The sequence below is a fragment of the Carassius gibelio genome, chromosome A18 (assembly GCF_023724105.1).
Source record: "Carassius gibelio isolate Cgi1373 ecotype wild population from Czech Republic chromosome A18, carGib1.2-hapl.c, whole genome shotgun sequence".
Lineage (NCBI taxonomy): Eukaryota > Metazoa > Chordata > Actinopteri > Cypriniformes > Cyprinidae > Carassius > Carassius gibelio.
The window spans coordinates 11781994-11797554 of NC_068388.1; positions in this window are offsets into that span (position 1 = coordinate 11781994).

Sequence of the window (15561 nt, forward strand, 5' to 3'; positions counted from 1 at the left end):
CTCTGGGATGTGTGTGATAGTTATAGTGTTTAACGCCTCCAAAAAAAAATAAATAAATAAATAAAAACACCCAAGGAAAAGGACCTGTATATATAGATTTCCCTGCATCACGTCAGATTATCAGCAGTCCAGCATCTTCTCCCCATCCCTGAATGTTTGTTCTCCAAAACATTGGCAGGCTGAGAGCTGAGAAGCTCATGTTTTATTAATGACACACTAGTAAAACCAATCGGCTAATATAAATTAGCATATTTATTAAAAAGTAGACATTTGTGATTAATGGGATTTCGCTATGCTACATGGAAATGAGGGGAAAACTTTTGATGAGTAAAACCCTGATCTTGGCTTTAAGAAGTGGCCCTGCAAGGTTCTTAAGCATCTACGTTCATAATACAAGTGTTTAGTCAACACTAATGCCTCGCTAATTCAACTTCTCTTCAGAACAATGGAAAAACGGCACCATAAACCGCTATGCAGGTAAAAAAAAAAGGTTCAGTTACATTCACTGTGTTGCATCTCCTGCAAATAAAGATGCTCTCACCTGCTCTTTATGCAGCCACCCATGCTTTAAATACAGCAGGAGTATCACCAGATTTAGTCTGTGGTCTATTATGCTGCAGATCCCAAGTGGGCGAGAGAAAGACTGTTGTAGTGGGTTTAGAGGGCTTGTCTGCCATTGATTCAAATTTGTCCTATAAAAGAGTAAAAACAGAGAAGAAAAAGCAGAATAAGAAATGGTCTTGACGACAAGGTTATTGTCAGATAAGTGGAGAAGGGCAGTCAGAGAGCTATTTAGAGGGCCGGTAAATGGCCTTTTTTACCATTCCGGCTCCCCCTTTCCACTCCCTCCTCCTCTGTTTGGGGATGGCATTAGAGACTGGAGACTGACATACATTTTTTATAGCTTCATAAAGTCGTCCAATGACCAGGTCACCCTTTCTCATAACTAGGGAGCAGAACGCTTGAAAAAAGCCATTCATCACTGTGAAAGGGCCTGCTTGTCCAAGCACCTTCAAACATGCACAGAGTCTGGGCGAGAGACGCTGAGCGCAAATGCTAACGTACTTCTGCCGCTAATGCCAAATGACCTTTTCACATCTATTAGCAGGCTGGCTGACGCAGAGGGCCGCCATGTGCCCCGCTTGTCTACTGCTAAAATCTCAGCCGCAAAGATTACAAATACCACGCATGATTCCACAGATCAGCATAAGCGTTGGGAAGAAAAGGTAGTGTGGCTAAGCAGCAACGCCTGATGTGGTTTCAAAAGAAATACGCTGAAACACATAAATATGGTATAGGGATGCATCCTTCCATCTGATGATTTATTTGGATTTTAAGAGAAGAGCATGACATGCCTTTTAAGTATGTCCCCTTTCGATTTGGCAAGCCAGAAGGACCTCCGGTATACAATTGGAACGCCCCTTGCAGAGAAACCATCACACCACCGCAGCCCATTAGTGGGCAATTAGTGACAGCTGGTCGGTTGTCAGGCTGGTAATGGGCTCAAAAGGAATACCCAAGGAATACAGAAAACAATAGAGGGGACATGGCGAGAAAGCAAAATGGATTTTGTTCAAAACGTGAAGGACGCATATTGTTCTGTCTTTTATTTTTGTCTTCTGCACAAGAGGATCCATGGCAGACGAATGTTTTAATATAGTCGCTGAGGCAGAAAGTGTTTCCAACAATCATGATGTCACAACACCCAGACGTGAGTGTCCAATCCTGCCAGACGCCCAAAATGTGTAATTATCAGCTCGAAATGATCATGTATAAGATGCCTTGTCCTACGCTATTCATTCCAACCTGAGTTGTGTGGGAGTGAATGTGGCGGGTTTAAAGAGAGATCTACTTCCTCGTGTTTATGTCAAAGTAAATTACCCCTCGGGAGAACAAAACAAGCAGGCGACATACAGAAACAACAGCATCTAGACGTTTTGAGTCCATTTTCAAATGCAATACTCCCTTTGTTCATGAAAGGAAATGTGCTGCAGTTCTACAGCATTATGTTCATCAGATCATTCAGGCTTTTTTGCCTCATTCTCATTTCAAATGGTATGGCTGAACTTTGAGAGGCTCAAGAGGCAGGCCGAGGGCAAGAGATATAAGTCAAGATATAAGATAATTTATTTAAGAGACCAGAAAAGAAAAGGCAGCCAAGGGGAACAAATAGTGTTTCTTCCAGAACCAGGACCCCTCTGACCCCGGCATGACATACCTGCAGTGGCCCCGGCCCCATCACATTAGCAAAATTCTGATTTGATGGCATTTTAATATTCTGCCTTGATGACTTTTTAGCAGCATTTACTTTCGGCGGTCTCTGGCACTTCCCCCCGGAGGAAATGAAACATGTCAAAACCCATTACGAAAAAAATCTAAATTTAAATACCTTGGCCGTGTTAGTAGTAATACACACAATCCCTGCCGCTCAGAGGCAGGGGCTCACAAACACTCATCTGTTTGCTGGCTCGTAATGAGTCTGTTTGATGGGGAAGTGATGTGTGGGTCACCAAGCATACGTTACAGATCCAATTTAACCATTGATTGCTTGTACTCTGGAGGGCTGGGGGAAATGTGTTATTGAAATTTAATACCAGATCATTTCTGTTTTTTCTTCCCCGGCCCCCCGCCCTCTCCTCCCGTGTTGGCACAAAGGTGTGTTAATATGCCTCCCAGTGCAGCATGGTATCAGTGGAGGAGACTGAGATGCAATGAGGGAGAAGTAAAAGTGGGGCCGATGAAGAGAAACAAAGACAATTTTATGCATGAATGCTAGGCCAGCCTCCTTCCGGGGTCTTGCTAAACACCAATCCAATTAGCCCCAGAAGACGCCACAGTGGTTTCTGAATCAATTGAGTTTTGGCTTTTCCAACATGTGATTTATGACTTTTACAATGCAGTCATTACAATGGCGCTGTGATCAGCTTATGTGACTGATACGCCAACGTAGCAGTTTCACAGACACGCAGACTGCTGTGGCGACAGACAGATACAATGTTGCAGTGTGGCAGAATGCAAATGTCTGCTGGTTAGTCTTTAAGGGAGAAAAGAGAGTGGAATGAGAGATATGCAGACTGGGGTTTTTACATCTGACAGGATGTGAGAGTGACAGCAGACAACAATGAGAGGAAGCAGTAGTGTTATTAAGTGAGCCTATGTCAAGGGCAAAGAAAGTCAACCATCATTTGACAACGTAACTAGAAAGGTTTGTTTGTTTGTTTTTAACTTTTCAAGCGATGAAAGAAAAATAGTGATAATTAAAGGTGAACTGTGGCATTTCTTCACCACTAATATCACCAAACTGAACTGCAAAATAATGACTGTTTTCAAACAGTTTCCAGACACTCGCTGATCCAAAACATTTTCATCATTTACAGAAATGCAAATATATTGACAAGTTAGTTAGTCAGTTTGTTTGTTTCTGTCATTTCTATGGATTAATAATAAATTGGATCAATCCAAGGTGTTTTTTTTTTTTTTTTTTACCAAGGGATATTCAATTGTTCCTGCTAATTTGCCCGTATCTTCCCCATCTATATTTGTTGTCATCTACCTTTCATTAAACATTAATCTTGAACAATAACATTTTAGTAACACTGTTAAATATAATCTTTAGAAAATCTTAAAATGAATATTCATATTTCATAATATGTTGTTATATGTAAATTCACTATTTAAAACTATAAATTTTAGTTTTTAGTATTTTTTCTTTATTTATTAAATAATTCTTATGCTGACTATTTTTTGGTTACCAACCATAACATGTATTTTAAAACTGAATTTATTGTTATTATTTATTAGTTTTCATAATTCTTAAAAACAAGCATACATATAATGACTGACAACACTACAACCTGACCATAACCCCAACTGAACAATAAAAGTTGTAGAAATGATAACAATAGTAAACTATGTCAACAATAAGATGAAGAACAAAACAAACTATTGTTTTTGAAAAGGCATGCACACAACACAATTAATCTTCTTTCCTGTGTCCTGCCTCTCTCTATCTACTTCCTTTTTTTCCCTGGAAGTTCTAAGCACATCTGTTCTTTTGAAAGACTCTTTCAGTAAAACATCAAACACTAAGAACCAAGTTTTGTAGTGAGGCTCTACAGAAAGTCGAGTCAGGAATATCTCTCTTGTTTCAGCATCCTTTCAGTCCTCTTTGATGATGAATCAAACAAAATGGAAAGTGTCCCTTTTTCATACACCCAAGCCTTCTTTCCTCTGACTACCCTTTTTGTCTCAATTACTTGTTAGCTATTGTCTGTTTTTCCTCATAAAATTCCATGTGTGCTGTCAGACCTTCCTGAAAATTTCTGTGATTGATAACAAATCAAAGCAAAACAACAGATTATGATGAAAAAACGTGTATTTTCCCAAGCCAAAGAGGAAAAAGAGTTCTATTGTATGATACTTAAGAGTACTTGGCAACAAAAGTGTTTACAAAATATTTAATGTATGCATGTACAGTATATATATATATATATATATATATATATATATATATATATATATATATATATATATATATATATATATATATATATATATACTCAATAATATTCAACAATATTCAATAATAATAATGTCCAATAATGATTATAATGTTAAGGAATTTAACCTCATTGTACAGTGTTACAGTTTAATCTCTGTAACACTCTGAACTCTTTCCCTATTTATCATATTTTATAAGGTTTGCTTGTACTGTACTATACATCTCTAACAATTTGACAATTCGACCTTAGCATCATTTACAAATAAAAACATTATCACAATGTTTTTACTCTGCTATTTGTTCCTTATGGCTCTAAAGGGAGCTCTAAAGGGAGCTAAACAGTGGGGCCTCTAATTGAGAGCTCAAGTGAGGAGTCAGCGAGCTGGCTCACTTCATCCGAGTGTTTATCATTAGACCTCTCCACTGAGAGAAAGTGTGGCCATGCCGCGCTGTGGCAGCCAGCTCGTGTGCAACCAAGATTTATGCTAATGGCCCTCTGCATATGCTTATTCCACATATCTATATTAAAGTTAATAGACTGTTACATTGCTTCTTAACCTCAGCCTCCATACATGATTACCTTTTCCGATTTCTTTGCAAATTGGCATATAAACAAGGGGCAGGGATTTTTGTCAACGTGTCAGTGGGTTTGTTTCCGGTAGCAGCCCAAGGCTCCCATAATTGTGGTTGGGGACGCCATCATAAATGGCCGGCTAAAGAGCAGGGCAAGCCATCTCTTGAATGCTGTAATGTTCCCCGGCTGTTGAACCGTCCACTGGATTTATCACTCAGCTACTGCGAGTCGGCACTACTTAAGCACCAATACGGCCTGCCTGAGAACATGAATGTTTGAAATAGAAGCAAATCCTCATGCTATGGAAATTGGACATTGTTAATTCATTCAAAGTAAAAAAACAAAAAAAAACAAAAAAAAAAACATCACATAATCAAAATTAGACTATAATATAATGCAAAATAATTGCTTGCAAAAATTAATCCAAATAATATATATTTTAAATGGCCACCAGTACAGAAAAATGCTTTCGCACAATATTTATTCATTTATTTCATTTTTATTGTTCTTAACTTTAAAATGTATCCCAGTTTCCTTCCATCTGACCTATAAAAGGAAGAAGTGTGAGGGCCACTGAGGCCTACCCACCTAAAACTGACAACTGAGAGGGAATACAATATAATAATACAATTTATTGTACTCAATTATTCATTGTTATTTTTTTCAATTTATAAAATTATTTAATGATCCACCTGAATCTTCTCTGTAAGAAAAGATAAAAGTGCAACTTGTAACGCTCTTCTCCATCATTTGATGAATTACCGTTGAACATGTACACAGCTGTAACAGTGCAACAGTAACTGCGCCAGACAAAACTGAATAATAATCCTTATCTATAATTTACCTAATAAGAAGGCTTGTTTGCTAAGACTTTCTTTCTTCTATGGAACACAATAATGTCTTGTGAAGTGAAAAGCTGCTCAGTCTTCAATCCATGATATCACTTTTTGTAATGGAAAAGACACCTCTTCTGAATCAGGAGAGAAATATGCACAGATAATGCACTGTTTACGAGCAAAAACAGCTTTAAAACGGTTCCAAGCAAATATGTTGGTGATGTCAGAGGACAACATGGGATGGACTTGATCACTGAATGAAGCATTATTATGAATTATGGAATAGTATTTTGGCCAGAAGTGACAGTTTAAAGTTGAAATGCCTTAATGATGTATTTGTTTCTTACAAACATGCAGCTTTTCACTTAACAAGACATTAATCGAGGGACTGGAGTCATGTCAATTATTTGTGGATTATTGTGATGTTTTATCAGCTGTTTGAACTCTCATTCTGACAGCACCCATTCACTGCAAAGGATCCACTGGCGATCAAATCTCTTCAGGTGAAGTAACAAACTCATTTACATCTTGGATGGCCCAAGGGTGAGTAGATTTTGAGCAAATATGACAATTAACTATTCCTTGAACCAATGTTAACTCATGGGTCCTTGTTATAAAGCGTTACCTCTTCAGGAAATAATTGTTTTTTTATAAAGTGAGAACTATCCAGCAAGGCAAAAAAGGAGAGCGGTCTTGTGAAGGACAGCAGGGCACAACACCAGGCAGAGTATCCCTTACTGTTGAACAAAGCCTCAAGAACAAGTGGTGGCAGTTCCAGGAGCCAATCTCCTTCAGCCTCTCTCCTCCCCCCATTACAATCCACTTTGCCAGGCTCTTGACTTACAAATTGCTGCTTTAGACTTGGTTTCATTGTAACAGCTTTCTTGGGAGAGAGAGAGAACAAACAAGCACAGAGAGGACACTTATTTCTTGGCGCACTACAGTATCACAGGGCCTCGGCTAACAGTCAGAGTATTGTTTGGGTCTGTTCCTAAGAGAGACTGGCCACAGTGCTGTCAATAAGCTCCCTCTCTGTTCGCTTTCTTTCCCCATCTTTTCTACTCATCTACTTGGCTGGCTTTCAAATAAGAGCCATGAAAAAGTAAAATGCTTAGAATATAAGCCCCTCAATAGCTCTGCTTAATTCCTTCTTTAATATGTCAGACAAAAATATCAGGGTTCTTTAGAATGCCAATGAGAGTACTAAGAGAGAAGTGTTCCCAATGGAGCGTGAACAGGGAGAAGGGTGACTTGATTCGGTATAAAGCCTTTCTGAGAGCAGGGGTGGGAGGGGGGGGAACCAGAAAGAGAATAGGTGTGTGTGTGTGTGTGTGTGTGTGTGGTCAAGGTTGAGTCACTGAAACAACTAAAAACTACTAACAACTTCACATGTCAGAGACCTCCACCTGTTACGAGTAAAAACATGGATTTATGCATTCTGATTTAACTGTAAATGGTACAAGTAGCAGAAGTGCTACTACATTCAATATCTGAAAAACCTTAGCTAGATGAGTGCTAATACATTGACTTAATCGTTGTGTGTATGTGTGTTATCTACTTCATGTAAGCAAGTTATTTCCCTAATTGTTCTATAAATTAAATTTTCCACTACATTGGCTTCAGATGGAAAATTATTTTTTTCATTTCGCGCAGAGATTGCTGAATACCGCACTGTTCTACTGTCTATCAGTATCAGCCCACCTCAGCTAAGGACGCTTGAGAGTTTGCACCGACCTCTTCGATCCAAGTCTAATAAACAAATTGCATTGCTTTGAGATGATGCTTGAAATGTCAGGTATCAGCTGTGTAGTGCACCTGACCGCAAAACACCATGGGATTTGTGGTCATCAACTTGACTATTAGTTTCAGCTGCAAAGAGTTCCACTACAGTCGGTCTGCAGTTGTTTATTGCTTGCAAAATTGGAAAATGCTTTCTTGATCTGACAAGCATCAATGTTACTGGATCGCCTCATGCAGCTTCCGTCAGTGAGGGTATGCAGCATTTTATAACAGTCAGTCAGAGCAAAACACTTTACAGGACTTACAACTTACTGGATTCACAAACAACTGTATAGAAACACTCAAAATCGAAAACATTTTGTGGACATTTTAAACTAAAAAATTACATTAGTCTTAAAAAGGTTTGTGCATTATTCAGAATTAAACTCTGATATTCTGATTCAGTTTTATTTAAATTGAGAAAGCATGTGGAATTGCAATTCAAATTTGAATTTAAATCAGTAGAAATAGAAAAAAAAATATAGCTAGAATTAATTCTAACTAAAGGATCCTTAGCCAAGGCAAAATGTAAACAAAATCAAATCAAATAAATACAAAAAATAAATGTAGGTTTTATAGGCTTTAAAGTGAGAAAAATTTACAATTCCAATTAAACTTTCTATGTGTCCTGAACAAATCGGTTCAAATTCCAACTAGCCTGCTTTTATTTGATCAAACATATAGTGAAAGTGAAAGTGACGTGACATACAGCCAAGTATGGTGACCCATACTCAGAATTCGTGCTCTGCATTTAACCCATCCAAAGTGCACACACACAGCAGTGAATACTCACACACCGTGAACACACAGCCGGAGCAGTGGGCAGCCATTTATGCTGCGGCGCCCGGGGAGAAGTTGGGGGTTTGGTGACTTGCTCAACCTACTCGAACCCACAACCTTAAGGTTAGCAGTCAAACTCTCTAACCTCTAAGCCACGACTTGCCCATGAGCAAAATGGTAAAAAACAGTAATCATATGAAATATTATCTCGATTTAAACAAAAATTTTCTATTTTAATATTTTCCATTTAATTTATACCTGTGATGGCATAGCAGCCATTACTCCAGTCTTCACTGCCACATGATCCTTCAGAAATAACTTTAATATGCAGATTTAGTGATCAAATAACATTTCTTATTAATATTACAGTTGAAAACTGGTGTGCTGCATAATATTTTTGTGGAAACCGTGATGCATGTTATTTCAGGATTCTCTGATATTAATAACCTCTTACTGACCCCAAATTCGAAAACGGAAATGAATTTAACAGAAACCGCCCCTTTCAAGATTCACAAAAACAAAACCAACCAGGTCGGTCCCTTTATATGTCAGGCAATCTCTAAGTGGGCGGTTCTTGTGGAACAGATCTCATTAAGTTTAGTAAAGGTCTGGCAATGCAAGACTAGAAATGTAAAGGTGAGAACTTTATATTTAAAGATATATATTTATCAAGAGAGACAGCGACAGAGAGAGAGAGACACATAGAGAGACTGTCAAAAGTCTCTATACTGTAGCTCTGCTCTATACCTCTCAAGAGTTAATGACTGGTTGGTCCATCTCCTCTCCATCCAGATGAAATGTTACTGCTGTATTACCATTTCACAAAGCAAAAACAAACGGCGACATATGCCCAGAACTGTCCTTTAGTTTTGGACTCAAAAATATTCATCAAAAAGGGCCTGCTCTCCCATGAGCTTGCTGCCATATGCCAGTAGAAAATGTCACCAGTGGAAGACATATTAATTCACCAGTTTCAGAACATTTGATATTCATACCTCCCAAGTATCCTGACCCAGATTCACTCCTGTGGTGTTAGATCCTGTCCGGCACAAAATAAAAGACTGCTGTTATCATGCCCTGCCTTCTATCTGTGTGTGTGTGTGTGTGTGTATGCGTGTGTGTGTGTGTGTGTGTGTGTGTGTGTGTGCGCGCGCGCTCCACACGAGCATGTGTGTACCTGTGTGGGTCTTTAATGGATGCACTGGTGTGCATTTTCAAGTCACAAATAAAGAAATGAAGTTAAAACAAATAATAACCTTCCTCTTAGCCTGACAAAGCTGCATTTACAGTACTATGCGTAGCCAAGTATAACATATATATATATATATATATATATATATATATATATATATATATAACCTAAAATAAAAATAATAAAACATAAAAAGTATTTTTTTAATTTGTTTTTAATTTGTTCCAAATAAAGGCAGAACTGTCATTATTTTATACAGTTTATCAATCTACTGAATGATTAAAATTAACGTACCATGAAAAGAACTGACTCAAAAGAACAACTAATCTGCAAACAGGACATCACTACTTCTGATTCTAATCAGACAATAGAAAATGAACATGAAATTTCAGCTGATTTTAGAAGAAGCTGATTTTAGAAGAAAAAAAAAACTACACCTCACAAAAGTGAAAAGTAGTAAAACTAACAGCTTTACAACTGAAAATCTACAATTTAAAAACAAGTGAAGCTAACAGCTTACTACTGAGAAATGCAGAAAATCTAATAGCTTCGCTATTTACTTCCCAAAATAGCCAAGCACATTCAGTGAAGCCATGCTGTCTCTCCCCGATCCCTTTTTTGTCAAGCCTTTGTTTTTGCTTTTTAGTGTCAGTGTACTGTAGTGGCAGGCATTGAGAAAACAGCACTGCAATCCCTTCCACAGTATTTTCTCCGAGTTCCTGGGAGGGATGCATACTGGATGGGAGAGTACACGCAGGTCATTCATCCCATTTCAAATAGCACTGGCAGGAGCTGAGTAAATAATGCTGTTTGTTACAAAGTGCTGCTAACAGGCAGGACTGAAAACGTCTTGAATCAAAGGAAGCAGATAATGTCCTTCAGACAAGCCGGGGTTTCGAGGGCTAGATTCAGTTCAGTGACTTCATCGCATGAAAAAGTATCTCTATTCAACGGCTCGCGTAACATAAAAATGTTCTGAATCAATCTCCGCATGACTCTGCTCCCCCCTGATGCCCACACAAAAAAGGGGTCTTGTTTTGGGTGTCAGTAGGCTCATTGAGATTTCAGAGGGCCACCAGCTTTGCAAGGCCAAAGGGTCCTCCACAATCGACTTCATTAATCTAGCATTTCTGCAACCCAGTCATGAGTTGGCGTTATATGAACCTGCCTTTCAAAACCGAGGCGCAGTGAAAGCGGCTTGACCTAACACCCAGCTGAACTCTGCCTGAGCCAAATCCCAAAGTTCACCCACATAACAAAAAAGCCCTCTCTTTCTTTCCCCATGTAAAAACACAGATCACCCCATGGATCTAAGAGAGATGAGAGCGAGAGAACGAGAGACGGCGAGCTCCGGAAGAATGCTGTATTGGAGTGTATTAGGAACTGTCATACGACACCTGCCACTGTGTTCGCTACCTTTCTCACCTCACCTGCTGGGCCGCATGCTTTGTGCTTGGCTCTTGCTAGCTTTACATACATAGTGCTTTACGACTGGAAGAAATCCAACTGATCTCCAATAGAGGGATTAGAGTTTGCTGCCAAGCCATTACGTCATGTTTCGCCTAGTAAAAAGAGAGATCACAGTGACCTGCTAGAATCTGTCAAAGCATTTTTCAGTGCACTCCAGAGGAAAACTAAGGCCCCGTCCACACGGAGACGGAGCTTACCCCAATCCGATCTTTTTTTTCCTCGTCTCAAGAAATATCCGCGTCCACACGAAACCGCATAATGATGTAGTATACATGCCAGACCAGTATGTGGCGCTGTAATTCTGCCACAGAGATACACTAAAAACAGAGAAGAATACTTGGACTATGCTCATAAACATTGCGCGTGCATGGTACACAAACGAACATGGAACAATACATTTATTAATCAGTGTTAATGTTAGTTAATAAAAAGACAATCATTCAGTGTTTGTTCATGTTTTTGTTGCTGTTACGTGACGTAGAGGTGTCTGACTAGGGGGGAGACGTGGGCTGATGACGTCATCGTTTCAGAAAATATGCGGATTAGCCGTCCAGACGAAAACGCAAAAACTGCGTTTTCAAATTTATCCACTCTGGGACCCGGTTTCAAAAAATAGCGGTTTCACCTGATGAAAACGCCGGATCCGTGTGGACGAAACGCCTATCTGATAAAAAATCTGTGCATATAAACAGAAACGTGTCTCCGTGTGGACGGGGCCTAAATGCACTTAAGTATTTCAGATATTACAAGTCTCAGATGCGTATTTGTTTATCATACCTTTCACAAAGAGGCAATGGCTATGGACTTCAATAGTTAATTTCATCAACAAGTGAAACGGGAGGACAAGGGTTTGCACCCCTCGACAGAAGATTTAAGAGAACATGCAAACAGGCTAGGAGTACTTGGCAGCTCTAGGCTGACAGATTTCAGTCAGTTGAATGAGTTATTATGTAAGGGACACTCAGGTTATGCTCAGACAGCAATAGAGCATCTTTTTCTTGGTAAATAATTCAGCTGAAATGGAAGTTCTACAACCAGTTGCTCTGCTTCTTATGTATTATTCAAGTGTTATTCTCAACTACAATTTCCAAACATATGACAGAAAATTGTTTTAATGTTTTACCAAGACTGCACATATTTAATCCAGTATATAAAAATAAAAACAATAATGACGTGAAATATTATTGAGATAATAAATAAATAAATAAATAAATTATATAGTGATTATTTATTTTTAAGGCAAGGCTAGCAACCATTACTCAGCCATTAGAAATAATTTTAATATTCTGATGTGGTTCACAGGTAACAAACAGTTCTGCAGCTTAATACTTTGTCAAAATTGTTATACCTTTTTTTTTCTTTAATCAATTGTAAGTTTAAATTAATAAAATGCCAAAGTTTTTTTTCAGGACAATAAATCATTATGTTTATTTAGTAAGGTATTAACTGAAACCAGAGACCGATAGATAGACAGATGGATAATTTTTGTTCTATTATTCAGATTCTGATTTCACTGTATAATTTGGCTGAATTTCCCCTCACTAACCCTTGTTTCTCACTGATGCTTTCCTTTTCACCACAGTGCCACACTTTGAGCCTGTTTAAACCTGTTCCATCTGGCAAAGCATTAGCACAACCAATCACATATTGTAGTGAAGAGATCCCTCATAAATACTGTGTTTTCCCCAGGCGAGTAGTTCAGATAGAGTCACACTTTAATAAACCCATAGTGTCACATCTGAACCAGAGAGAGGAACCGAGCGTCGTAAGAGGTGCATGGTGGAAATGGCCACGTCTCATCTAGAGCTCCGAGGCCATATATTACTACATCACACCACAGGACAATTATCTCCTCATACATCCCTCCCCTGAGAGGAGTTTACACTCCAGCTAACAGCATGATTTGGAGGTATACGAAGCGCTCGACCTCAGGGTTACTGAAATCTACAACCGAGCAGAAGAAGCATTCTCAGTTAGAAGAGAACAAGTGAGGGAGAGACAGAGAGAGACAAAGACCCTCTCTCTCTATCACACACAAGCACGTACATCCTAATCTCTGTCATCTAAAGAGGATGATCTTATTTCAAGACCTATTTGAGAAACTATATGCATGTTAAGGCAACTTGTGCGGTCTTGAGGACTTAAATATCTCCTCGCCACAAATTTGTAACAGAGGAGGTGGACGATCAAGTGTCTTCTGATGTGAGGCCTGACATCCAAACAAACCGAAGACTATGCCTTTTAAGGTTTTATCTTTAAATGATTTCCCATAACCTAGTAAAATCCAACAAGGTTCATTTCGGTAAGACTACATTGCATTAATCTGGGATTCCCCCATTTTCCACTTTAATATTGCTCATGTCTGAACTGGGCAAAAGGCCATTGTAATCACACAAATGAGCAGAACACATTTGGTCTTAGTCAGCAAATTGCATTGTTTTCACCACTCTTCCTGCAGGATTTTTCGAAAGAGGTGTGAAAAGATCATTTAGAGCCTCAGAGGGGAGGCTTCCTCCAATATCCCCGTAACAACACGCTCTGCCTGGCCAATTGTTCTTTGCGTGATCATAGAAAAAGATTTGGGAAGTGTCACTGCTTTTTATATTGTTGTTGTTGTTGTGTTTTTCCTTTCCCGAACAATGGGCTTCCAGGACAGAGTCCCCTAACAGGCTGCCAGATCCCCGCTTACCAGGTCTCCAACTCCCATCCCATTTCGGTTATCTTTCTCTCCCCATCTGGCCCAGGCCCACTTCCCCGGCCAGGAACCATTTTGTGATCCCAAGCAGCACGCGCAGAGTCGAGGCTAGCCCAAACATATTCAGTTCACTCTCTGGAGGGTTGCCAATGGACTCATCTAAAGGTGAAGTACTGTATGTGACATTATGGATTAATTATAAAGACGTTTTGTTAATCCGAATTAGTTGATTCAGTTTAAAAATACATAAATTAATTGTGCTGACTCCAGGGGCACAAAGTTGTATTACGCTCACAGGTATATAATGTGAGCGCATTATGGTTTTGTAATTAACTTAAGTAGTGTTGTTCCTTTCAAAATGAAATAAATGGATGTACACTTAACCCTAAAAGGTTCTTTATTGGCATGTATGGTTCCTTGAAGAACTTCCCATACTACAAAAGGTTATTTTTAGTGGAAAAAAGAGTTTTTTACATTACTGGTACATTTCCATTGCCCAAAAGGTTCTATAGGTGAAAAGGGTTCTTTAGATTATTAAAATGTTCTTTAAGAATTTTTCTTTTAAAGCATTGTTGTGAAAACTCCCTTTTGGAACCTTCATTTTTAAGAGTGTGCTGCGTACAATTTCCTTGTACACAAAAGCCACTTGAACCTGTTGCATTTCATCACAAGTGTACATGTTTGCATGTGTGACCTCTCGCACCTCTATTTATGTGTCCCTGGGTTCGTCTCTTTGGTGAACTGCCATGTGTGTGCGTATTTGTCACCCCCGCAGGAAGGAGGCCTGGAGTGTGTGTGCTGCGGATACAGCCCCTCTGACCGAGGGAAGTGTTCCTGTGCGGCGGCCTCTTTGTGGCACGCTAATCGAGCTTTCCTGTCAGCCGGCAGAGTTGTCCCTATGCACACTCCACTTCGTGAGACGGGTGGACTCCTCCGGGAAGTTCTGGGATCAGCAGATAACCATACCGCTCCCACCTTTGACATGCCGCCACTGGGCGGCCCCACTCTCTCTCTCGCTCTGTCTCTGTGTCCCCCTCTGATCTATTGGTTCTGTATCTCTCTCCACCTTTCTGGCTGCTGCTTTCTTCTCGCGCTCTTGCTATCTCAATTGTCTTTCTACTGTAGGACCATGTCAAAGCAATGCCCCCTTCCAGTGCTCTATGCAGGGGTTATTGTAACCTCACAGTTTAGCGTCTCTGTCATTTTGCACGCATATACTGTTGAAGCATTGATTTTTGGATGGCATGTTCCATAAGCCTTCAATGAGCTTTGCTTGCTGGGCTTTGTGAGGGGAAGCACATTGTCACACATTATAACCAAATGGAGGAAAGCACAAGAGGTTAATGCAATGCAATTGAAACCAAAGTAATAATAAGAAGTAAGTAATAATAATATAAACACTACTATTAATAATAATATTATAAACACTTTATTAGATATCACACAGAGGTAAGATGAAAAAAAGAGCTATCAAAATTGCATTGAAGAACGTCAGTTATACTTCAGATATGGATATTATATTTTATACTGGCATGTGAATATATGCTGAGATCTCAGAAAAGGAAGGGATGATTCTCCATTTTTCCAGCTCTGCTTTCAACTCAAATGTTCCTCTCTCACTGCGAGGGCTCGATTATTGGGTGTTATGTCCGTGACAGCTCTACACACCTTCCACGCTGAGTCTTTTTGTTTGACATCTCCATGTCTTTTTTGGAATGCTGGACCAATGATTAG